Source organism: Chelonia mydas, chromosome 3 (assembly GCF_015237465.2).
Source record: "Chelonia mydas isolate rCheMyd1 chromosome 3, rCheMyd1.pri.v2, whole genome shotgun sequence".
Taxonomy (NCBI): Eukaryota; Metazoa; Chordata; order Testudines; family Cheloniidae; genus Chelonia; species Chelonia mydas.
Genome location: NC_057851.1, coordinates 117,439,870 through 117,464,793, shown reverse-complemented (window position 1 = coordinate 117,464,793; position 24,924 = coordinate 117,439,870). Strand labels below are relative to the sequence as shown.

Below are 24,924 nucleotides of genomic sequence, written 5' to 3'. Positions count from 1 at the left end.
CAGCCCAGCAGCATCCAACACTGCTGCCGTGGGGGGACCGCTGCGGGGGCCGAACCTGCGGGAGAGCAGGGAGGGAGCCGTTTAAGAGCCGTGCTGGAGGTGTGGCATGCGGTGTGCTCTCCCAGCCGGTAAGCCGGGCTCCTGCTGGCTCCCAGGCCTCCTGCTGCAGTCACAGCAGGCAGCCAGGTGAGACAGGCAGGTGAGGGGCTGGCTGGGGGCATGCTGCAGGGGAGGCGTGCGTGCTCCTCTGGTGGGGCATCCGTCTGCGCCTGTCCTGCTGCCCTGCTTCTCTGGAAGCCGGGAAGCACAGGTGCAGTCCCTGGTGTGCCCTGCTGCTGGTGGCCCCTGGAAAAAAAGCCAGGGGAAGGGAGTGGCAGGCCACGGGGTCTCAGCTCTCATATGCTGCTGCCACCACAACTCCCTTTGGGAGCGAACAGGAGCAGCGGCGGGGCAAGGATGCACCCACCAGACAGCCAGGTAAGGTAACCCAGGGGCCGTGACTGGGACTGTCCCAGCCCCGAGCTCCCCACACACTGCCACCTACGCACACACACCCCCCTGAACAGGAGCGGCTCAGGGCAGGGGGCTGGGGTGGCCCTCACATACCCGGCCCACCCTCCACACCGCCAGCCCTCACTCCTGCACCCCCTCACACACACCCCTAGCCCCCTAACCTCCCTGATTCCTGCACACCCCCCACACACCCAACCCCCCCACACACCCTCTGCCCTGACTCCTGCACACCCCCATCCCCAAACCCGCCCTGAGCACCAAACGGGAGCTCCTGCACCCCCCCCCCATCCCCACCTGCACCCCTTGCACCAAACAGAAGCAGCCCCAGGTAAGAGCTCTGCACCCCAACCCTCTGCCCCAGCCCCTGAGCCCCCTCCCACACCCGAACTCCTGGCCAGACCCCACACCCCAACCCGCTCCTGCACCCTAATTCCCTCCCAGACCCCACACCCGAGCCTCCTCCCACATCCTAACTCCTGGCCAGACCCCGCACCCCAATGTGTTTTTTTACTTTTTTTTTTTTAAATAAAGCGCTCTAATCCAAAGCACTTCACAAATGGTACAAACAATATTTGGGAAGATCATTAAATGGTCTGCCGAGATTTTCATGTGGTCTGTGAAAATAAACGTTAGACTCCAAAAACAATCAAGGTACCTCACTTTATTTTCATTTACTTCCTATCACTTATAATATGAAGAAAAAAAGAATGAAAAACAGGGATGGGGGAGATAAGAGAGACTGGGTCCCGAGGGGACGGGGGGGGGGGGGGGGGGCAAAAATGAAGCTGAGCACAGGGCTCCACTAACTCTAAATCCGCCACTGAGCTAGTGCACTGAAAACAATAGCATCGCTGCAGTGGAGTAGGCAGTGTCAGCAGCTAACTGCCCCATGTATGTGCCCTTGGGCTGCAGGCAGGTTGTACTCGGGGCAGCTACTCCATGATGCTGCTTGCTGCTGCCCATGCTGCCCTGGCTACACACTGATGTTTTGAGAGCGCCAGTTCGGGTGCATATGTCTACGTGAGCTGGGCATCACCCCCCGCCCCCAGCTCCAAGTGTAGAGGTAGCCATAGCAATGGCAGGCACTGGGCAAGCTCCCTGGCACAGCTCTGCCTTTCCAGGTGAACACTGAACCCACCCCTTCTAATTCAGGTCTGGGATGCTGTCGTGGAGTGCTTGTGAGACCTCAAAACTCATTTTCATTTGGGATTTGTTCGGGGTTTTCAACTGTATCCAGAACTGGAAGGCTAATTCAGGCTACACGTAGTGTCCCCTGGAAAACTTCTTTGCCGGATACGCATGAATGGAAACGCTGCTCAGAACCAAAAAATCCTGGGCATTTATAGTGACCTTACGTCTTCCAGTTCTCTGAAATGGTCTTAGGGCTGGTGCTGGTCCCGAGTCAAACCAGTATTTCAGAACATTAATCGCACGCCCACAGCACAAACTTATGCTCTTTGATATCTGGAAGGAAGTAGCCAAGGTGGGGGCGAGATAGAGAGATAAAAAATGGGCTGAGGGGTAAACAAAGGGGGAGGGGAAGGGACGGCATGGGCCAGGGAAAAGCAAAGGGGGAGGGGAAGGGACGGCATGGGCCAGGGAAAAGCAAAGGGGGAGGAGAAGGAGAGGTGTGGCAGCCGTAGAAGGGGAGGAACAGTGACAGCAGCAGTGATGAAAGGGGGCATATTCAGAATCACGAATTGCAGACATGAGTATTGCAGTGTTTGCAACTCCCTTTAGGAACCCAAATGTCACAGCCAGTTAAGAGGCAGGAGGAAAACTATATTGTTCCAGCAAACTGTCTGTGGGAGCATTTCATGCACAGATCAAACACACTGTGTGCCATCTAATACCATTGTGCAGCTGATAGCACAGATGATCGATTTAGATTTACAACCATTCTTCTTGTATCCTGAAATATTTTCACCCCATTGCTACATCCCAGCAAGATAACAATTGCCTGTACAGTGCAGCCTAGCACGGGGATGAGGGAGGGTTGCATTGTTCAGTTCCCAGAAGCCTAAGGGCATCACCCAATCTGCATAATCATTTATATTGTGAAACTATCTGGCCTGAATAAATAAAATTGTTATTTAGATTGTAAATTCCTCCTGACCAAAAACTATAGGCCTGAGGCTCCATTGCTCTGTACTCTGGGTTGCTATTTACACCTCTGCCAGAGATCTACTACTGATATAAACAAATGGAGAATTCTGACTTGCCGGCACTTTGCACATGTTTAAATGATAAGACAAGTTTCAGGCCCCTTGTTTCCTATAGGCCTGTTAAGCACTGAACTCACTTTCAACTCTATATAACCAGTAATAATACTACTAGTCCACATTTTCTGCATTAAAATTGTCATGTTAAAGTATAATTTATGATTATTTGGTTCTCCTTTCAGTTTCTCTTGCTGCCACCAAAATATTTTTAAAAGCACAGGAACATGACTGCAGCATGTTGCACCCACCTTGATGCTGATCCTAGGGACACTAGACATTTACCAAGCTAATGAGAGTATGCGGAGTTATGATTGTTAATGTCAACAAACCAGTTTTGAAGAGATATAAAACCTCATGCACCAGCGTTAAACCAGTATCTAACTATTAGGGGTGAGGATGAGGTGTACGGATCCAGATTATCCCACATCTACCTATTGCAGGATTTCTTACGCCTTCCCTTGAAGTACCTGGTCTGGCCAGTCTCAGAGATAGGATAATGGCTTCGATGGGCTTCCATCTGACCCAGCCTGGCAAGTCCCATGTTCTGTCTCTTGCTTTCTCTACATTTTTGTTCATTTGTCTTCTTCCTTCCATCTTCGGCTTTCATTTTTGACTTTGATCTTGCTCCATTTTTCTTCCTGCCTTTTTCTCTCTTTTCCAAAAGGTGGCAACACCACTCAATGGAATGGCACATTTCCCATGCCTCAGGGTCAATCTAACAAATCGTAGCTAACTCTGAGACACGGGAAATGTTCCTTCCCATCCACGGGGTTTCCACCTTTTGGTCACAAGAAAAAGCACTACACTGCACTATATTTTCCTCTATAACTTTTCCATGGCCATTAGGCTATTTTTATCCCCATGTTTCCAAATACAGACATAAATAAATGTGAATACTAGGAACCTCTGAGGACAAGAATCAGGGGGATCTGTGCTCATTACTAGGACGGCAGCTGAAAACAGGAGAGGAACATTTAGGGAAGTGGGAGAGAAAAGCCAAAAGAGGAAGGGGAAAGCAGGAGTGGAACAGCAGAGAGGAAAAAGAAAAACAGAAGGGAGTAAAGAAGCAGAACCTAGAGGAGGGAAAAAGAAGAGAACAGTAACCATGTCCTTTAGGATGAAATTTGCTTCCCCTGCATAAAACCCTATAACCTGGGCTTGATGCAGGTGAAATGCATGAGGTATGGGGTGGAATCCATCTCCATCTCGGGGCTAGGGTTGGGATACAGCAAGGCCCTGCCCCCATGGCTGCTCCTCCAGCTAATTTATTGCCCGTGGCCGCTGGGTAGTCATAGGCACAGACTGCCACTTGCCTCCTGCTCCCACTGTCATTTTTACTTCACTCAGTTGGTGTAGAACTTTGCTTATCCCACAGTCTTAGGGATACCTGAAAGCTATGGCTAATCAGGGTTTTGGTTAAACATGGGAGCCAGCTAGCTGACACAGGAACAGGAATTGCCAGAGCTTGCTACCTTCCCAAGGCCAGTGACAGAAGAGGAGCAGGAAGGGGAGAAGAGGAGAGCTCTTTTGAGCTCCTCTCTTAAATCTTGCCTGTAACCTATCAGCTTTGAGAAAACCAAAGGAGAGGCAGCCCTACTCCCTACCTTCCTCTTCAGACAGCTGTGCAGCAAACCGAGGGCACCTGACTTGGGTGTTGGCTAACCAGGAGTTTTGGTCATCTGGAGTTGGGATAATCAAGATTCAACTGGATATTCTAGAACATTGCATATAATGCAGTTACTAGAATCATAGAATATCTAGCCCAACCCCCTGCTCAAAGCAGGACCAATCCCTCACTAAATCATCCCAGCCAGGGCTTTGTCAAGCCTGACCTTAAAAACGTCTAAAGGAAGGAGATTCCACCACCTCCCTAGGTAACACATTCCAGTGTTTCACCACCCTCCTAGTGAAAAAGTTTTTCCTAATATCCAACCTAAACCTCCCCCACTGCAACTTGAAACCATTACTCCTTGTTCTGTCATCAGCTACCACTGAGAACAGTCTAGATCCATCCTCTTTCGAACCTCCTTTCAGGTAGTTGAAAGCAGCTATCAAATCCCCCCTCATTCTTCTCTTCTGCAGACTAAACAATCCCAGTTCCCTCAGCCTTTCCTCATAAGTTATGTGTTCCAGTCCCCTAATCATTTTTGTTGCCCTCCACTGGATGCTTTCCAATTTTTCCACATCCTTCTTGTAGTGTGGGGCCCAAAACTGGACACAGTACTCCAGATGAGGCCTCACGAATGTCAAATAGAGGGGAACGATCACGTCCCTCAATCTGCTGGCAATGCCCCTACTTATACATCCCAAAATGCCATTAGCCTTCTTGGCAACAACGGCACACTGCTGACTCATATCCAGCTTCTCGTCCACTGTAACCCCTAGGTCCTTTTCTGCAGAACTGCTGCCGAGCCATTCGGTCCCTAGTCTGTAGCGGTGCATTAGATTCTTCTGTCCTAAGTGCAGGACTCTGCACTTGTCCTTCTTGAACCTCATCAGATTTCTTTTGGCCCAATCCTCTAATTTGTCTAGGTCCCTCTGTATCATATCCCTACCCTCCAGTGTATCTACCTCTCCTCCCAGTTTGGTGTCATCTGCAAACTTGCTGAGGGTGCAATCCACACCATTCTCCAGACCATTTATGAAGATATTTGAACAAAACCAGCCTGAGGACCGACCCTTGGGGCACTCCACTTGATACCGGCTGCCAACTAGACATGGATCCATTGATCACTACCCGTTGAGCCCGACTATCTAGCCAACTTTCTATCCACCTTATATTCCAGTCATCCAGCCCATACTTCTTTAACTTGCTCACAAGAATCCTGTGGGAGACCGTGTTAAAAGCTTTTCCAAATTCAAGGAACAACACGTCCACTGCTTTCCCCTCATCCACAGAGTCAGTTATCTCATCATAGAAGGCAATTAGATTAGTCAGGCATGACTTGCCCTTGGTGAATCCATGCTGACTGTTCCTGATCACTTTCCTCTCCTCTAAGTGCTTCAGAATTGATTCCTTGAGGACCTGCTCCATGATTTTTCCAGGGTCTGAGGTGAGGCTGGCTGTCCTGTAGTTCCCAGGATCCTCCTTCTTCCCTTTTTTAAAGATGGGCACTACATTAGACTAGGGTTGTTTCTAGGGAGAGGTGAACCAGTTTCCATAAAACAAGTATGGTAACTTCCTCAGCCAGATGTGAATCAACTTTGCCCCCACCACGAGGCTTGAAAAGTTTGGTTAGCATTTTCGTTCATTGATTTTTCCATTTCTGCACTTGTACTTGCATGTCTCAATTCCATTGGATTGGATTGGAAGCAAAAGTGTCAAAGTACCATGGGAGAGGGTGTGGTTGAAAGATTCCAGCCCAATGTTGCAAGCACAAAATATATGTACAATAAAGGAATATCTAAACCATATCAGAGTGGAAACTTTTGAAGCTTACTCATGAGTAGTTGTTTGTTTCCCTAACTATTTAGAGCTTAACACATTGTAAACATATTTGTAGACTGTCTAGTATGTCTTTTCTATTTAATACTGTACCATTTTATTGCTTATGTGGTGCCTGTTGAGCTATTGAATATTCCCATCAAGCCTCCTCTATGGGCTCTCTCTAGAGTATTACCTGATTTCTAGTTCTGAGACACCTTGAAATTTCTGGAGATTACAATAATTAATGGAACAAAAATGGCAAAATCACATGATTTCATACAGATAACAATATGATTCACAAGTATCACCACTGTCCTGCTAACATCAAATAGCTTCCTTCTGTGCTAAAGATCGGAGCTAAAGGAAGGAAGGAGGATGTTTCAATAAATAAAATCTGGTGTCTAAAATAGCCTTAAGAATCCTGATGTAATGAGACCTAGCCAATCAATTTCAAACTGGGGGAAATGCCACACTCTATATATGCAGCTTCCTAACATGGTGGATCCTGATAATCAGTGGAGAAGGAAACCACTTGACGCCTGGAATCAAAAAGCACCACGTCAAGGGATTGCCCTTCCATGCACTGTTAGGCAGACATCACTTCCCCTGGCAGCATGGGACTAGGAGGAGTTGTGGAGTCACTGGCTAAGTCTTTGCAGCTGTGCAGTAACATCCATGGCAGAGGCTCTGTGGGAATTAATGCTGCCTGATCCATGTGGATTATGGGGTCAGATAGGGATTGGTGCCATGGAGAATGGCTGATCCCACTAATCCCTGTGGAGCCCAATCTCTGCAATGCTGGGGCATTTCTGCAAGGTCATGAGAAGCTTGGGACAATGCCTCAGAGATGGCACTTCACTTTCTGTGCCCTTCCCACCAGTCCACCAACTTGTCATTCCATCCACCCCCCGGAAGGGAAGAACTGGCCCCACACATCTTTTATTTTAAGGTCCACATATTTAAATCCCCAAGCTTAGATTTAGAGATGGAGTGGACCACTCTCTGTGAACAAGTAGATACTAGACTCACAGTCATCCTCCTGGAAGAATGAGCCATCTCCCTTTCTCAAAGATGATGACTATTAAAGGGGTATTTGGGGGATTAGTTCATGCTTTATTTTAATTAAAGGATGATTGAAGAAAAACACATTCATTTTGGCTTATTTAATAAATGACAACATACCGTAGTTACTGTATAACTTCAGCCTGAGCACTAGCACCACACATTAATGTTGGCACCAGTCTAACCCTTCAAATATCTATCCCCATAGCTTTTCCTATTATGGGCCAGATTGCGACTGGTCCCAAGTGGGTACACAAAAAGGTAGATGGAACAAAGAATTTCCCCTTCTTTGTGCCCCTGTACCAGGGCTAGGCACAATCAACACTACTGTGCTCTGTATATTCGAGGACTGCTGGAGTGCAGGGCTACTGGCCTTGCCACACTTCTCAAAGGGGTTTGTGGTCAAGGCTATGCTGGCCTGCCCAGCCCCAGCAGTGGGGATGCTCAAGTGTAAGAGCTCTTGGTGTGTGCTCCCAAGTTCCCCACCAAAGGAATTCTGTCTGTCAGGCTCCCACTGCTGCACATCTGTTGCTCATCATTGCATGCTAATCCTCTCCCCAAGATAGACCATAGCTTAAAGATACAATGTAACCCTGTAAATCCAATACCTCTTTACAGATTTTTATTTCATTTATTTATTTATTGAAGACGTAACTTAGAAAATATTGCTGGTAACCCACATTCTGAGGAGTCAGGGAAGAAACAGCCCACAACAAATCTGAATGGTGCAGAGGACAGAATTGTTCTCTTTCTTTAAACTCTAATGTTAAAATGAGCAATTGTTCCAAAACAGTCACTACACCACATTACCTTTTCTCTGGTGGAAGGCACCAAATCACTATGCATTTGCATTGTGATACTGGGATATTAATATTTAATTCATTAAATATTTCGTTTACTCTTCTTAAAGCCTGTAAACTTCCCAGTTGACCCTCTTCTGTATACTTCTATATCAGAGGAGGTTTGTTCCTTTATTTCCCCCTACCCCACAAGGCCCATCACACCATGACACATTCTCAATTTACCCTGGTCTGCCCTAATTTGTCTCTTCTGAGGATGACCCTTTCAATCCACGTTCTGCTGGAAAGATCCAAACATTCAAAAAATATTATGCACAATATTGAGAAATTCTTCCTCTATTACTCCCCTAGTCCAAAAAGTCATCCATCCAGGGAGGACTGACCTTGTGATCTACATAATGAGGCCAAGAAATTAATAGGCAGCAGGTTTAAAACAAACAAAGGGAAGTCAACCTGTGGAACTACTTGCCAGAGGCTGTTGTGAAGGCCAAGACTATAACAGGATTCAAAAAAGAGCTCATGGAGGATAGGTCCATCAATGGCTACTAGCCAAGATGGGCAGGGATGGTGTTTCTAGCCTTTGTTTGACAGAAGCTGGGAATGGGCAACAGAGGATGAATTACTTGATGATTACCTGTTCTATTCATTCCCTCTGGGGCACCTGGCACTGGCCACGGTCGGAAGACAGGATACTGAGCTAGATGGACCTTTGATCTGACCCAGTATGGCCATTCTTATGTCTGTGTTTCTCCAACAGTACAACCCCCAACATTCATTTAGTTTCATTTAGTTTATCAATTTGTTCCAAAACCTCCTCTAATGACACTTCAATCTGGGACAGTTCCTCAGATTTGTCACCTAAAAAGAATGGCTCAGGTGTGGGAATCTCCCTCACATCCTCAATCATGAAGATTGATGCAAAGAATTCACTTAGTTTCCTTGAGTGCTCCTTTAGCATCTTGATCATCCCATGGCACCACTGATTGTTTAGCAGGCTTCCTGCTTCTGATGTACTTAAAAAAAATTTTGCTATTACTTTTTGAGTCTTTGATTAGCTGTTCTTCATATTCTTTTTTGGTCTTACTAATTATGTTTTTACACTTCATTTGCCAGAGTTTATGCTCCTTTCTATTTTCCTCATTAGGATTTAACTTCCACTTTTTAAAGGATGCCTTTTTGCCAGTCACTGCTGCTTTTACTTTGTCGTCTAGCCACTGTGGCTCTTTTTTGGTTTTCTTACTATGTTTTTTAATTTGGGGTATACATTTAAGTTGAGCCTCTGTTACGGTGTCTTTAAAAAGTTTCCATACAGCTTGCAGGGATTTTACTTTTGGTGCTGTACCTTTTAATTTCTGCATCACTAACCTCCTCATTTTTGTGTAGTTCCCCTTTCTGAAATCTGTGGTGTTTTCCCTGCCGCAGGGATGTTAAATTTAATTATATTATGGTCCCTATTACCAAGCAGACCAGCTATATTCACCTCTTGGACCTGATCCTGTGCTCCACTTAGGACTAAATCAAGAATTGCCTCTCCTCTTGTGGGTTTCAGGACTCAATGCTCCAAGAAGCAGTCATGTAAGGTGTCAAGAAACTTTATCTCTGCATCCTGTCCTAAGGTGACATGTACCCAGTCAATATGGGGATAGTTGAAATCCCCCATTATTATTGAGTTTTTTATTTTAATAGCCACTCTAATCTCCCTGAGCATTTCACAGTCAATATTAACATCCTGGTCAGGTGGTTTGTAATATATTCCTACTGCTATATTCTTATTATTAGAGCATGGAATTACTATCCCTAGAGATTCTATGGTACAGTTCGGTTCATTTAAGATTTTTACTTCATTTGATTCTACACTTTCTTTCACATATAATGCCACTCCCCCACCAAGAGGACCTGTTCTGTCCTTCCAATATATTTTGTACTCTGGTATTACTGTGTCCCATTGATTATCCTCATTCCACCAAGTTTCCATGATGCCTATTATATAAGTATCCTCATTTAATATGAGGAACTCTAATTCACCCATCTTATTATTTAGACTTCTAGCATTGGTATATAAGCACTTTAAAAACTTGTCACTTTTTAGCTGTCTGCCATTACATGATGTAATTGAATGGGATGTTTTTTCTTTTGACTGTTTCTCATCAGATCCTACCTGTATTTTATCATCTTCTATCCTCTCCTCATTAGGACATAGGGAATCTCCATTTATAGATCCTCCCCAAGGGATGTCCAAACCACATGCTCTTCTGCACCTGTCGGCTTTCCCCTAGCCCTTAGTTTAAAAACTGCTCTACGACCTTTTTAATTTTAAGCACCAGCAATCTGGTTCCATTTTGGTTTAGGTGGATCCCATCCTTCCTGTATAGGCTCCCCCTTTCCCAAAAGTTTCCCCAGTTCCTAATAAATCTAAACCCCCCTCCCTACACCATTGTCTCATCCTGTAGCATTTAGGCTCTGATTGCTGGAATCCTAGAAGGTCCACCTGGCTTTCCATATGTCCCTTCTGAAATCTTACATGGAGAATCCCTTTTCTGGTCACTCTGCTCCATTACCACCTCCACTCGATATCCAGAGGCAAGAAGAGTATGAAGTCAGGAACATCCTGGACTCCAAGTGAGTTTAAGACAAACTCTATTATCTGGTGGGCTGGGAGGACTATGGACTGGAAGAGTGATCATGAGAGCTGGTAGAAAACTTCCATGCTCTAGAACTCATATACTTTCCATCAGAAATACTCCCTGAAACCTGGTCACATGGCCCCTAGGAGGCACCTTTGAAAAGTGAGGAGGGGAGTGCAGACTACCATCAGGTATCTAGCCTGAAGCAGAGCCGGTCCCCTGGCAACCTAATGAACAATGGCCCTGATAGAAGCTGTCTGAATGAGCCACTGATTGGCTGAAGGAGACAGCAGGCTATACTTACATTCAGCAGCAGCAGTCCAGGGGCTGCTCATGCTCAGCGTATTCCTACAGCACAGCTGTGCTCGGTCCTCTCCCTGCCTCCGCTGTGTCTAGCTTTCTCCAGCCCCAGCCTGTACCTACTCCCACTCCAGCCCCCAGCTTCGTCCTGACTTCTGACTCCTGGCTCAGACCCTCTGTGTTGGATCATATTAAAGAAGTTCTGTATTAAAATCACAAATAAGTTTGATTCCTCATAGTTTAAATTCCAGGGTATTACTAATTAAGAGGTCTCTTGGTTTTTGGTCTCTTGTTTTCACTGTTTCTCTCCCTCTCTGTGTGAAACTTGCAAGCTGCTAATTGTGTTAGTACATCCTAAAGCAGAGTCTGTTCTCAAAGCAATACTTTGTAACAACAACTACTCACACAGAGAGAGACTCAAAGCGATACTTTGTAACAACAGAAACAGCACACAGAGACTTCCCACCCTTTTGTTGTATTTATCTCGCTTTGTTAACAATTGTGATTAAAATAGAGATAGAAGATGTATGTGATGGATGCTTGGCGTGGATAATAAATGAATGACCAGGGAGGTGCCAGCCTAAGAATCCAGTGTCAATCGGCCGAAGAAGGCGTCAAGTGGAAACAACCAGAGGACCCCTGGAGGGCAAACTGGAATCCACCCAACAGCCTCAAGGATGGGCGAACCGAAGAACAAGATAACATCTGGCAGCATGGAGCCGTCAGGAACGTGCCATCTGCTGATTGATTCAGCAACAGCATGATGAAGCAATTCCCATAGACTGGCATAGGAAGAAATTCCTATAAAAATGGACTCTAGAAACTGAGAACTTTGGGGTCTGATTCTGCAAACCAACTTCCAGGAGCATCAGATGTGCATCTAACAAGGCCCTGCTCCCTCCTCGTGTCCAGGCCACCTGGCCAGTGGCTTGGCACAAGCAACTCTCCGGCTGGCAACTATGATAACAACCTTGCAGAACCTGGGGGTGTGTGTGTATGAATGAATGTGTGAATAAACATGAAATTGAATGGAATATTATAGCTATAACTAACTGCTTACTATGATTCTTTCTGTATTCACAATACATGTGGCATTTTGCCTTATTCTCTTTAATAAGATCCTGCTGGTTTTTATTTTATTGGTATAACATCTGACTGTGTCTCTGGTTAAGCCTTCAGCTCAGGTTTTAGTTTATGACTCTCTGCTACACCTTCCGACTGCCACTCCAGTTAACCCTTCAGCTCTGGCTTTGGTTTCTGACACCTGGCTACAACCCTTGGCTTCACTCCAGGACCTCCTTGTCTGAATTCAACTCTAACTTGTAGGCTGGACTCTTGCTCCAACCACTAGGTCAGGCTGCCCACGACTCGGTTGCCAACAGAGACAACATTAATGCATTCACAAATTGTCCATCATGTTCATGTACAGATTATGGGATTCTGTGAATTAGCACTGATACCGGTTTACTAGTGCAGAGGGCAATAAAATAGTTTTAAAGTTACTGACTGCTCAGACTTGAACAGGAATCGGCAAGCATTTTAATTATCTAGATAGCTTCATTTCCCCTTCCAGCTTCTATTCAGATCAGGTCCCCAACTGTACATTTAGCTTCCAGAGTTACTGCCTAGTGTCCACAGAACCTTCTATTTCAGTCCAACATGGTTAAGAGTAATCTCTCAATATTTAGCTCAATAGGGACCCTTTTCAACAATAGAAGCTATGTGGCTAATGGAATTTCTGTCTCTCCGGAACAGTTACAGAGACTAACAGAAGGCCTGGAACAGGAAATTTTCCCTCTTCTACAACCTTTTTAAACAGCTTTTTACTTCAACATCTGTGAGCATGTTTGTTTTCCTATGTGCCTGGTTTATTGGGTAGATTTTGGGTCATTATTTATTTCCCCCTCTTCTTTGAAGGAAATAGCTGATCAGATAGTTCTTTGCTGTACCTGAAAACCAAAAGCAAATCAAAGAAAAGAGGGAAGTTTAAAAGAAATGTTATTTTGCCGACTATCTGACAAGATTTCTTTGCACTTTATATCAGCGCCTAAGAATGGTCTATTTAAATTTATCTTCTTAATTTGTATCCCCTGGAATTATCTGGGAACACACACAATTGTTAACTTTACATTCTTGATAAGATCAGAGCTTAGGGTTCTGGGAAAGAATAATATTGTCTCTGCATTGTACGTGACAGATTTGTTTAGATTTGCACATAGCATTATTGTCAAATTGTTCAGTTGGACCGCACACTTGTATCTGAAAAATAAAGTAGATCTGACTAGACAATGATGCAGGGAGGGGACCCTGGCTGGACTCTTACATGTATCTAGCTGTATCGACCCTGTCCAAACTCAGTGCAACAGATGTTTTCTCCCACTTGATATTACTCTTACCAGATGTTTCCTCTCTTTGTTATTCCTCCTTTGTGTCTAGATTCCAATAAAGTTTGGTTCTCATGGAACCAGGCTTAAAATACAGTTATTATAGTAAAAACAACAGGACTTATACAAATGCTTGTTCTAACAAACTTTGTAGGTTATAAACACAAAAATACATTAAAATAGCATTAAGGTTATGACTCAAATCAACAAGTCAAGAGATTCAAAATTATGGCTTGAGAAACTATGAAGATGCATGGACACAAACATTCCAGACACCACACTCAGCAGCTAAACTGCATATAGAAGATGTATTATCACGATTAGAGCTCATGATTTGGTACTCCAAAATATAAGCCTTTGCTGTCAGAGAACCTCCATCAGCTACCAGTAGCTGTAAATGTTAGAGAAGGAGCCATTAGAATTTCAGTATTCGCCAACTAGATCTCTCCAATTCTAAGCATGGGGGGAAATACTCTCATACTGTCTGGTAAGTGTTGACAAATAGTGAGTTGTTAATGATGATCGGTCTCAGCATTCCTGGTGCCACCTCCTTCCCTGTTCTGAAAGCCCCTGAGCCCAGCTAAAGTATTCAAAGACACTGGTCCACTCCCATCATGAGAATCATTTCCTTAATATCGGTTGAAATTGATTCTCTATTGACTTGAACCCTTAGGCTTGGGGGAAGGAGGTTCTACAGCCACCAGTCTCTGGCAAAATACACATCCCTGCAAAGCAGGGCATGGTTGATGGCAGCTGAAGGGAGCAGCAGGTTTTCTCAGTACCTAGTCCCACTCAGTAAACCAGGGTCTTTCCACATAGGCCTGGCAGCCTCTGGTTCTGACCATCGCCAATTACAGGTGGTCCCGATACCCTGGCCTGCAAGAGAACTTGCTCATTGTCCTTAATCTCTCCTGTGTGTTATGTGTACTAGGAGAATCAGAGCAGCCATTTCTGAAGTGGGCCCTGTCTATAATGCACACTTACACTGTATCTGTAAAAAAAAATCCTCTGTCACCAGTTCTGCAACTTTGGCCCCAGTCTGCTGTAGTTAGGCTCAAAGGGTCACAAGCTACTTGCACCAGATATAGGCATAGGCAGGGCCAGCGCTAGACGTTTTGTCACCCAGATCAGAAAATGTTTTTACCGCCCCCCCCCCCATCAACAGCAGAGAAAAGAAAGAGTCGATTTGTCACCCCCAGAAAGTGGCACCCACTCACCCACCCCGATCGCCCACCCCTGTACATGCACTACTTGGGCACAAGGTAGGTAGCTATTCATTCAACTTGAAGGCTGTGCAGTAGAATAGGTAGCCCCCACACTGAGTCATCTACTGCTGGGCTTCATATTTAAACTGGTCTTTTCCCTTGTGACTGGGTACTCACCTGTGCTAGGTTTTATTTTGATCTGTAACTTAAGAACTAAGCTGTTTTAGTCGTTTATTCATTTAGTTATTTAATTTCACGAACTGCCCTTACTTTAGTCCATGAAGTACTAACTGCCTATGCCTCACAGCCCAGACTCCCTTCTGTTCACTCTCACCTTGAGAATGGACTCTCACTAGCCAGCTCTGTATTGGTATCTCACCAGTACAAAGCACAAAGGCCGCATTCCTCCCACTCATGCTCTTACAATCAGCCAGGCTCACCTCGGACTCTTCCATTTTGAAAACTCAGACTTCAAAAGAGGTAAAAAAAGCTCTACAGCAAGACCCTGGGGACACTACGTTCTCTCCTTTTACACTTCCTGGAATTTCTTCTCGCCAGTTCTGAAATAAAATAAGTCACAATGGGTCATATAACATAGGATGTCCCAGACAGAAAATGTTTGACACTATCTTTTGGGTCATATGCCACCCCTGATATGTCTGCCTTCCGTGCAGCAGAAACTGATTATTAAGGAGTTTCCATGCATACTCGTCCATGGGTTTTTGTAAGAGAAAAATCTTTGACTCTCCATGCCTTTTAAACATGGGGTGGGGAGGGAATGTACAATGTATCAGAACAAAATCTAATCGATTCACTTTATCCACATTCTCAGAATTGTTCTCATTAGCTTTGAAAATTAAAGGCAGAATCCTGAAAACTATTACTCACTTGAGTAGTCCCATTGAAGTCAATGGGATTAAAGGGAGTAAGGACTATATGTGTATGTGAGTAAGGGGTTCGCAGGATCTGGACCAAAATTACCACGGCAATAGTATTTTTGTTTAAAAATGTACAGCCCATCTTTTCCCTCTTGTTTCGTCATTCCCTAAACTACAGCCATCAAAAATTCGGGTACCGGTCACTTGATATTTAAGTTCCCGTGGCATCTCTTATAAGAGCTGGGGTGTTAACCCAAGGTCTTTGCTGAGATTACATCCTCAATTTCTCTCTCCCCTTGTAGTTTCAGTTGGCTTTATGACATAATCTTTCAGTGATGACAGACATGAATACAGGATTATAGCCCCAGACCTACAAACCCTATCCCAGGTGAGTATTCCTTAGTCACCCAAGTAGTTCCATTAGGGTTAGTGGATACTTCTCATAGGAATCCAGGTTTGTAGGCTCCGACTCTATGGTTTCACTATAGGCTGTGAAGAAAGCCCCCCTTACAGCACAGATATCTGGTATAATAATAGTAAAGAGAATGCTGAAAAACACTGACAAAATACAGCTTCTTTTTCATTTCAAGGTCGCTCCAATATGCAAGTCCCCCTTTAAAGAGCAAATTTCACCACTCACATGGTTATGCAGAGTAAATACGTTATTTTTAAGCAACATTAAAATGTATTTTATTAACACAAACCCTCACACTTTGGCATTACACTTCTTGTATTGGCAGTGCTACCCACACAAGCTGCTAAGGGTAAATAAAGGTTGGAAGACAGTTGAGTGGGGAAAACACATAACAAATCATTGAAAAGAAAAGATAATGCTATGAAGGAGCAAACAAAACCAAGTACAGAGAGATGTTCAAAGGTAACATTGAAAGTTTGTTCCTTCCCATAGGCCTGATATTTATTATCTTTTCAAAACAAACCCTCAACTGAAAGCAAAACATTTGGCCTGCTGCTAGCTTTCCAATTAAGCTAATTGCAGAGGGAAATTCTAATTGGAGTTAGGTACCAGCAAACAATTCATCTTGGCAAGCGTCTACAGAATCTGAGCTGCGAGGGCAAAACTACACAAAAAGTTCACAGATGTTTTTGCTTAGTGTGTTGCAAGGGGCTTCACCATACTACCCTTGAAGTCACTGGGAAAACTCCCATTGACCTCAACAGGAATCAGAGCAGACCCTAAGGCCCAGCAGACTGCTGTGTACTTCACTGAGCGTCAAGGACCAAGGACAAAGTTACTGAGACAACAAAAAGAAATAGGGCCTGACCCAAATCCCTTTGAAATCTATGCAAGTCTTCCATGGACTTTAATGAGAGTTGGACCAGGTGTATAAAAGGCAGTTCAATCATGAGAGCTCAGGTCCGTCCCCGACCCCTTCACAGATCATTTTTGCCAAAAATCCTTGAATGTCAATTTACTAAAGGCGGGTCATCTGATTGCTTCTCTGCTGCAGCCTTGCAGTGCAATGATCCTTTGTAACGGGAGCCCGAGTCACAGTCAAACAAAAGCCAGCATCCTCACAGGTGCACTATTGCTACTAACTTGCCCAACAATAAAAAAAATGAATGGAACATACTCAATCAGTTTCTTCAAATTCTTTTGAGTTCAAAAAAAATCATACCAGAAACTTGAAGGGAGGACAGATTTTCTCTGAATTTGCTGCAGGGATTCATTACTAGTTACTGCTCACAAGGCCAAATTTTACCTGCTTCACAATGGCTTTTATTTAAAAAAAAAGAAAAAAGAAAAAAAAAAGACGGCTACTGATTATAAGCCAGCTAAACAAAGCTATCCCCCCTGCCAAATAAAAAAAAAATTAAGATTTGTGAACAAATAAAAATAATTGGGTGCTTTACTGTTTCTGCAGAAGTGCAAAAATTATTCTTACCCTAGAAGCCAAAAGAACTTGTATGAATCATCTGAGTAAAGACATTAAAAGGTGAATTCTCTCATGTTATCATCAAGTGCCATAATGTTAAATAACCTTTTATATGACTCTGGGGAATCTACACTTGCCCCTAACATCTCTGACAGAGACCCTGATTCAAAGTGCTTAAACACGTGATTAACTTTAAGCATGTGATTAAATCCCACTGACTTTAATATAATTTATGCACATGCTCAATGTTAAGCATGTTGTACAGAATATAGCCTTGTGTTCACACCCTGCACACTAACGTAATAATGTTTGTACAAGGTATGCCTTGTGAGGTATCACTTAAAAACCCATAATTTGTTGATCAATAACAGCATGGCAAAATGCACATAACAGTGTTATATGTGAAGTTATAAACCTAATGAGATCATGACTAAAAGTATGTTTTCCAGATAAATCTGGGGAATGGCCAAACCAGTTCCTCAGAGACAAAGGGCAAGCTGATGCCTCAGCCAGGTGTAAACACAGCTGATGGACCATTACTTGCTAAGTGGACATTCTTTGGCAGGAAAGGGGGCAAGGGAAAAAAATCTACATCTATGCAAAGAGCATGGAGTTTCCTTCCACACAGTCTGTTTGTTTCCTTGCTCCCAGCTGGAAATGCTTCTCAAAGGTGGGACAGGACCATAAAAAGAAGGGGCAGACACCCCAAAACATCCTCATCTCTCTCCCTCCCCATTGCATTCTCTGCACTTGAAAAGATAAAGGACACAGCTGTTGGACTTTGGGGCCAGGGACCTGACCTAAAGTTTGGTCACTATGACTGCTGAAAGCATACAGTGAGAAAACTTTGCTCTGAATCTAATACAGTTCATTAAATTAGGCACCAGTAGTGTTTTATGTTTATTTTTCTTGTAATCATTTTTAAATTTTATGCCTCAGTACTTATACTCACTTAAAACCTCTTTGTAGTTAATAAACTTGTTTTACTGCTTTATCTAATCCAATGTATTAGAATCAGAATGTCTGGATTCTCTATTTAAAATAATAAGATGGCATATTATTCCCTTAAAGGAATAATGGATTTAATATATTTGTACTGTCCAGGAAAAGGCTGGGCAGTACAGAACATACAGTTCTGAGGGATGATCCAGGACTGGAGGTGTGTTGGGGTCACCCTGCAGTATAACCGAGGCTGGCAAAAGCCAAGGTGCGGCTGTGTGGCTGAAGCACACACAGACATACCTGGGAGTTACTTAAGTGCCGGAGACTGTTTGTGAGCAGTCCATGTTGGAGACTATAGCAGCAAGGCATTGTTAAGGGCACCCCCAGTTTACAGGGCAGGGGTGACACAGCCCCAACTAGTCTGGTTTGTGCCCCTGGTATGTCACAATGTGCTTACCAGTGCTGCTGAAAAGGGATAGACTTAAGCAGCACTTGCTTAAGTGCTTTGCTGAATCAGGGCCAGAGTGTCTTTTTGCATTCCCCTCATCAGTCCTCTGTGCTGTACCAGTAATGCCAGCCTTGATATCCCTTGTGGCTTTTCTTCTCATTAATATTTCTGTGCCTTCTTCCATGTGGCCCCTTGTTCTTAGTCTACCTGGAATCTGTTTAACAAGCCTCTACCCTCTTCTCTTTCAAAACATACATAAATGCCCTGCGTCTGCAGCATCACCTATGCAAAAAGAGCATCTTTACCCTTATGTCAAAAATAAATAGGTACATTTGAACCATCAAGGTGTAGATTTGCCTAAAATGAGGACCCATGTAACATAGCTTCACCCCACTGCCTACCTTGTCCCTCAATGTCCTGCTATTCATTATATTCTCACTTGCCTATCAAATCAATCTTTTAGGTCCCAGTCCTGTAACTACTCCTGGGTGGGTGATCTGCTGTTCCCACGCAGATTCCCATTGAAGTTAATGGGCCTCAGAACAGGTATAGTAGTCTGCCCCTGCAAATGAAGTTGCAGAATTGAGGTCTTAGACTGTATATACTTTTAGTCTAGGACATATCTTCTGTGTATTTTCTGTGAAGCACCTAAGACACTGTTGGCACTATAAAATAACAGTTCATTATAGCTGATCTCTTTTTCCCCACAACAACTACTTATCAACACTCCTTGATAATAACTGATATACAAACACTTGGATGTTACCAATCCTCCTTCAGACCAGATCTAATTTCCCTTCCTTCTAATATCAGATTTTGTTTTTTTCCGTTACAATATCACACATATAATTACAGTACATATTCATAAATATACAGCTAAAGGTACATTGAAATGTTTATTACTCAATCATAAAGCTATATTTTTCTAACATCCCAATTATTCCCTCCTCTGGGCTTCCCAGTATATTGCAGGCAACTATGTCTGTCATGTTTTAACCGTAAGCTCTTCATAGCAGGGACTGTGTACTGTGACTTTTACAGTACTGGAGAACTTGTTATAATTATGCATTGTGATTCTTGGACTGCACAAAGCCATAGTGTATTTATTATTTAATACCAAGATGAGTTCAAGCTGCACAGATCCAGGGTTTTTGGTTCAGCTGCATCTTCAGCTTAAAATAACTTTTATTTTTATTTTGCAAGGGGAAAAAAGAGTTACTGTTTACTCTTATGAAAATTAATTAATAGAATGTGACCTAACTGCAAAACTTACTCTTTTTTCTGCTATAAAATGCTGTAAATAAATATTGTGTGGACAGTAAAAGAACAAATTTATAAAAAGGCAACTTCTGAGCCTGAACAACATGTTCACAGATCGGCGAATGGAAAACTCTGCATATTGTTATTCTTTGAAGGCTGTGTTCACCTTCAGGCATGCTAAAACCGAATGGGGATTTAAGTGGAATTGTACAAGTGGGATGAGGTCTTAACCAGCCATCCTGTGCTCAGAACTCTCAGTGACTGATATCAGCAGTAGCGTTATTCTTGCAAGCATGACGATAAAGTAGGGCTTATACATATGGAACAGTGTAAGACCAAAATAATTACTAACCTATCTGATTGAAGAACTACGTTACTAGGGGAACCAAAGCGTTATGGTGTCTATCAAGTGAGTTCTGGCATGGGACTCAATATGAGGAGACCAAGGGCTCGATTCACAAAGAAACTTAGGTGTCACAACTCTGAGCACCCCTACACCTCACTTTTAGGCTTGTAGAAAAATCACTGGGATTCACAAAGGCTGAACTCGGTTCCTAGGCAATGAATGGGGAGCGATCGGAGCCTGCAAATGGGATCCACAAAAGCCAGCACACGAGGTGGGGAGATACCAAGCAAAGGGGTGTGTGCTAAATTCTGCCCCTTTCTCAGAGCTACTGTCTATGTCCAGGCTGCAGGGAGGTGCCCATCTCTGTTTGGGATCCTTATCTGCAAACCCGCTCTAAGTGTTAGGCATCTATGCTGTTTTAGCAAGTAGCCCAGGGGGCAAGAGAACAATAATGACACCCTCCCTTCTAGTTCTTAGCCCAGTGGTCAGGGTACTCACCTGAGATGTGGGAGACATCTGGCTCAATTCCCCTCTTCACCTGAGGGGGAGAAGGGAGTTGAACAGGGCTCTGCCACCTCCCAGGTGAGGACACTAGTCACTGGGCTACAGGATATTCTGACGTGGGGCTCCCTCATTCTGTCTTGCTGAAGCTGCTCCACTGTGGATAAATAATTTAAAAAGTCATTGGAACCAGGGGACTGGCCCCTGGGTCTCCCACGGGAGTGTGCTAACCACCAGGCTACAGTGCCAGCCTCACGCTCACTTGCTTGCTCTCTGGCTCAATGACTTTTTCAGTTAGTCACAGTGGAACAGCTTTGACTGGAGAGACTGAGAGAGCCCCCCAGATCAGAATATGCCATAGCCCAGTGGTTAGTGCAGTCATGTGAGAGGTGAGAGATCCTGGTTCAGATCCCTTCCTCTCCCTCCCGGCAATGTGGAATGGAGACTTGAGCAAGGGATCTCCTACATCCCAGGTGAGTGCCTTAATAACTACTGGCCTAAAAGTTATAAGGGAGGTCCTTCTCCCCACCTCACCTGGCCATTTTGTGTCAGCTTGTTTAGAGGGGCCCGATTCAGTAGGTGAGCTCTCAGCATGCTTACCAGATCAGGCCCCCTAAGCGAGTTCGGCAGAGGAATGCCTATCTGCCCCCCATTCGTGCCTTGTCCTGGGGCGGTTAGGTGGGTAAGTCCTTTTGTCAATCTAGCCCCTGGTTTGTATTCCTATCTGTGACACTGGGCAAGTCACTTAAGCTCTTTTTTACTCAGCTCCCATGAGGAGCACTATACTCACCCACTTTTAGAAAATGCTTTGAGATCTATGGATAAAAAGTGCCACTGTTTAACTACAAAACATTATTTTATTATTATTGGCTTCGATCTGTATTGTGAACTACAATCAATTTTCCAGAGCGGGTTGTTAGCTTTAACTTTGTTTATGTATTAAATGAAGATCCCTTAAAAAGACTATAAATGTGTATCAGAGGCTCCAGGAGCTCAGTGTACAGGAACACTTAACTCAGCTTTTGGAGCGTTGACATATGTCATAGCAGGCGTGATAATACATTACTTTCTATAAACTAAAGAGATTACTGATTATACACAGTAACAGTGTCTCAATAGACAACTGCTTTAATTAACCTACTGCAGCAGGGCAATATAGCCTTCTGGAAACAGATATAGTAACTCTCCATTCAAATGGGTGTTCCTGATTCTTTCACCTTTGCCTTATATCCCCTCAGTAAGCACCAGAGGGAACCCAGATCTTGATCTGCACTAGGGGGAGGACAGGCCAGAGCAGTGGATCCCAAACTTGTTCCTCTGCTTGTGCGGGGAAAACCCCTGGTGGGCCGGGCCGGCTTGTTTACCTGCCGCAGCCGCAGGTTCGGCCGATCACGGCTCCCAGTGGCCGCGGTTCGCTGCTCCAGGCCAATGGGGGCTGCGGGAAGCGGCGCAGGCTGAGGGACATACTGGCAAAGAAACCGGCCCGGCCCGCCAGGGGCTTTCCCTGCACAAGCGGCGGAACAAGTTTGGGAACCACTGGGGAGAGCTGTGGGTCAATGACTGAACTGAAAAAACCCAGCTGAAGTACAAGTTACGCCACAAGGAGACAGAACAGAGCTGGCGGATGGGAGCCTGATCAGACTGGGCCAGAACACACAGCGGGGACAGCCAGACCAGACACACAGAAGGGCTTTGTAACAGACTAGTCCCAGGTGTGAATGGGAACCATGGCTTACAGGAAAACTAAGGGCTAACGCAATGCAGCTGTATAATGATGGAAGTGACAGCATTTTCCACCTCCAGCACATGCTTTTGAGTCTATGGGTTAGATGTTCAACAAATAGCTGACCTTCAGGTGACTCCAAATCTGCCTGTTTAATCTTTTAGGCCCAGATTCTGGGCTTCCCTGTGGACCAGTCTTCCAGCATATAGGGACCACAAATCCTGCTGATCTACCCCCAGGGGATACGCCGGGCATAGGGAGGATTCTCCTGTGGCATAGGGGCAGTGGAACAACCCTGTATTGCTCCCCCACTTGCAGTTCCCGGCATGGAGTCATGCTGGGACATACCCAGGAGAGAGAAGGAGGACAGGGTGTATTTCTAAGACACATTCATGCACCTGCCCTTATATTTATTTTGGTTTGGTTTAGTATTATCTTTAAATATAAATAAGTCTGTAACCGGTGTAAATTTAAAGGATGTTTGCTGGTGGATACAGTTACTGAAAAGTGCATGCGTATAGCACTTAAGGTCATCTCTCACTCTCTTACAGGTGGCATCACTCATCTCCTGCCTTTGACATGCAATAGTCTGGGCTATAAATAGTTTAAAAGCTCCCTGTGAATAGGAAAAAAAATCTGATATTTTATTATGCCATATAGAAATTGTTAATTTCAAAATAGTGCCCATATTTGTGACTCTTCGGGTAGTGTCCATGGATGGCAAATGATTACAGGATTAGAAAACATGGCTTATAGTGATAGTCTCAAGAAGCTCAATCTATTTAGCTTAACAAAGAGAAGGTTAAGGGGTGACTTGATTACAATTCTAAGTACCTACAAGGGGAACAAATATTTAACAGACTCTTCAATCTAGCTGAGAAAGGTATAAGATGACCTAATGGATGGAATCTGAACCTAAACAAATTCAGACTTGAAATAAGGGATACATTTTTAACAAAGAGAGTAATTAATGATTGGAACAATTTACCAAGGATTGTGGTGGATTCTCCAACACTGGCAATTTTTAAATCAAGACTGGATGTTTTTCTCTGGGAACTATTTTGGGGAAGTACCATGGCCTGTACTATTTAGAGGTCAGAAGATGATCACAATGGTCCCTTCTGGCCTTAGAATCTCAGCATAGTACAGGAGCACAACATGTACGCTCTCAAAAGACAGAAGAGAGTGAAGGGAACACTGAGATTTCTTTATAGCTGTAGCATAAGCCCAAATGTTAGCATTGTATAATCACGTTACATGACATAAATGGAACGTATACACGAGTCTCTGAGCTAAGCCTCCCAGGAGGTGCAGGAAACAAAGCACAGCCCAGAAGGAAGGGGAGGCAAAGGAGGTTTTAAGGCCAACATTGCATGCCCCAAATTCTGTTCGCTCTGGAGATTAGTGCAGCCCCCAGCATAAGTTAGAACAGCTATAGGTGTTGCTCTAATTTATGGACCTGTAGCCCCTGTGGGCTGCTCTGCAGTCCAGAATGGCTACTTTATGCTGTGGCCCTTCCCCTGCCATCTCTCCCACCGTCAGCACACCCTGTACTGGAGGCTCTGAGGAAGTTTGGGCCAGATTTGTGAAGATATTTAGCCACGTAAAGATGCAGATAGGTGCCTAGTGGGATTTTCCAAAGCACTTAGGCACCACACTCCCAATGGTTAGGCACCTAGGTGCTTTGGAAAACGCTACTTGGCATCTACATGCATCGTTAGCTGGCTAAATACTTTTAAAAATCTGGAAATGTGGTCCATATACACTGCCAGCGCAGCATATAGGGGCTAGAATCTGTTATACTTGAGGGTATAAAAATTTCAGGACCCTATGAACAATGAAGAACACAATAAGAAAAGGAATACTTGTGGCACCTTAGAGACTAACAAATTTATTTGAGCATAAGCTTTCGTGAGCTACAGCCCACTTCATTGGATGCATTCTGAATGCATCTGATGAAGTGAGCTGTAGCTCACGAAAGCTTATGCTCAAATAAATTTGTTAGTCTCTAAGGTGCCACAAGTACTCCTTTTCTTTTTGCATTTACAGACTAACACGGCTGCTACTCTGAAGAATACAATGTGCATTTATAATGCTTATAGACTCAGATAATAGAAAAGTGTTTTACAGTGTTTAAAAGTGTTTAATTGTCAAGCCTATATCATATGCTAACAAATCAACAGATGCTATGTAAAACACCAAGTGTAATCTTCCAAGCCATAACACACAAAACAAGCTAACCACCAACAGCAGAGTTTGCATCACATAAGAATCAAAGCTTGATTTGAAACAACGCTTGAGAAATAAAGGTTGCAACGCATGGTTTGTCAATTTACAAGGTAAATTAACTATTTGACTTTTGGTCAAGCATCCTGCAGTTATTTAAACAGCTCT

General features: G+C 44.1%; 1 long non-coding RNA gene across 1 annotated transcript; it reads left to right on the top strand.

Annotated features, from left to right (window-relative positions):
• The first annotated feature begins 245 nt into the window (after positions 1-245).
• Positions 246-4,466, top strand: LOC122465306. Its single transcript, XR_006290049.1, has 3 exons — positions 246-477; positions 1,045-1,164; positions 2,918-4,466. It is a non-coding gene; the product is annotated as an uncharacterized LOC122465306 (long non-coding RNA).
• The last annotated feature ends 20,458 nt before the right edge of the window (positions 4,467-24,924 follow it).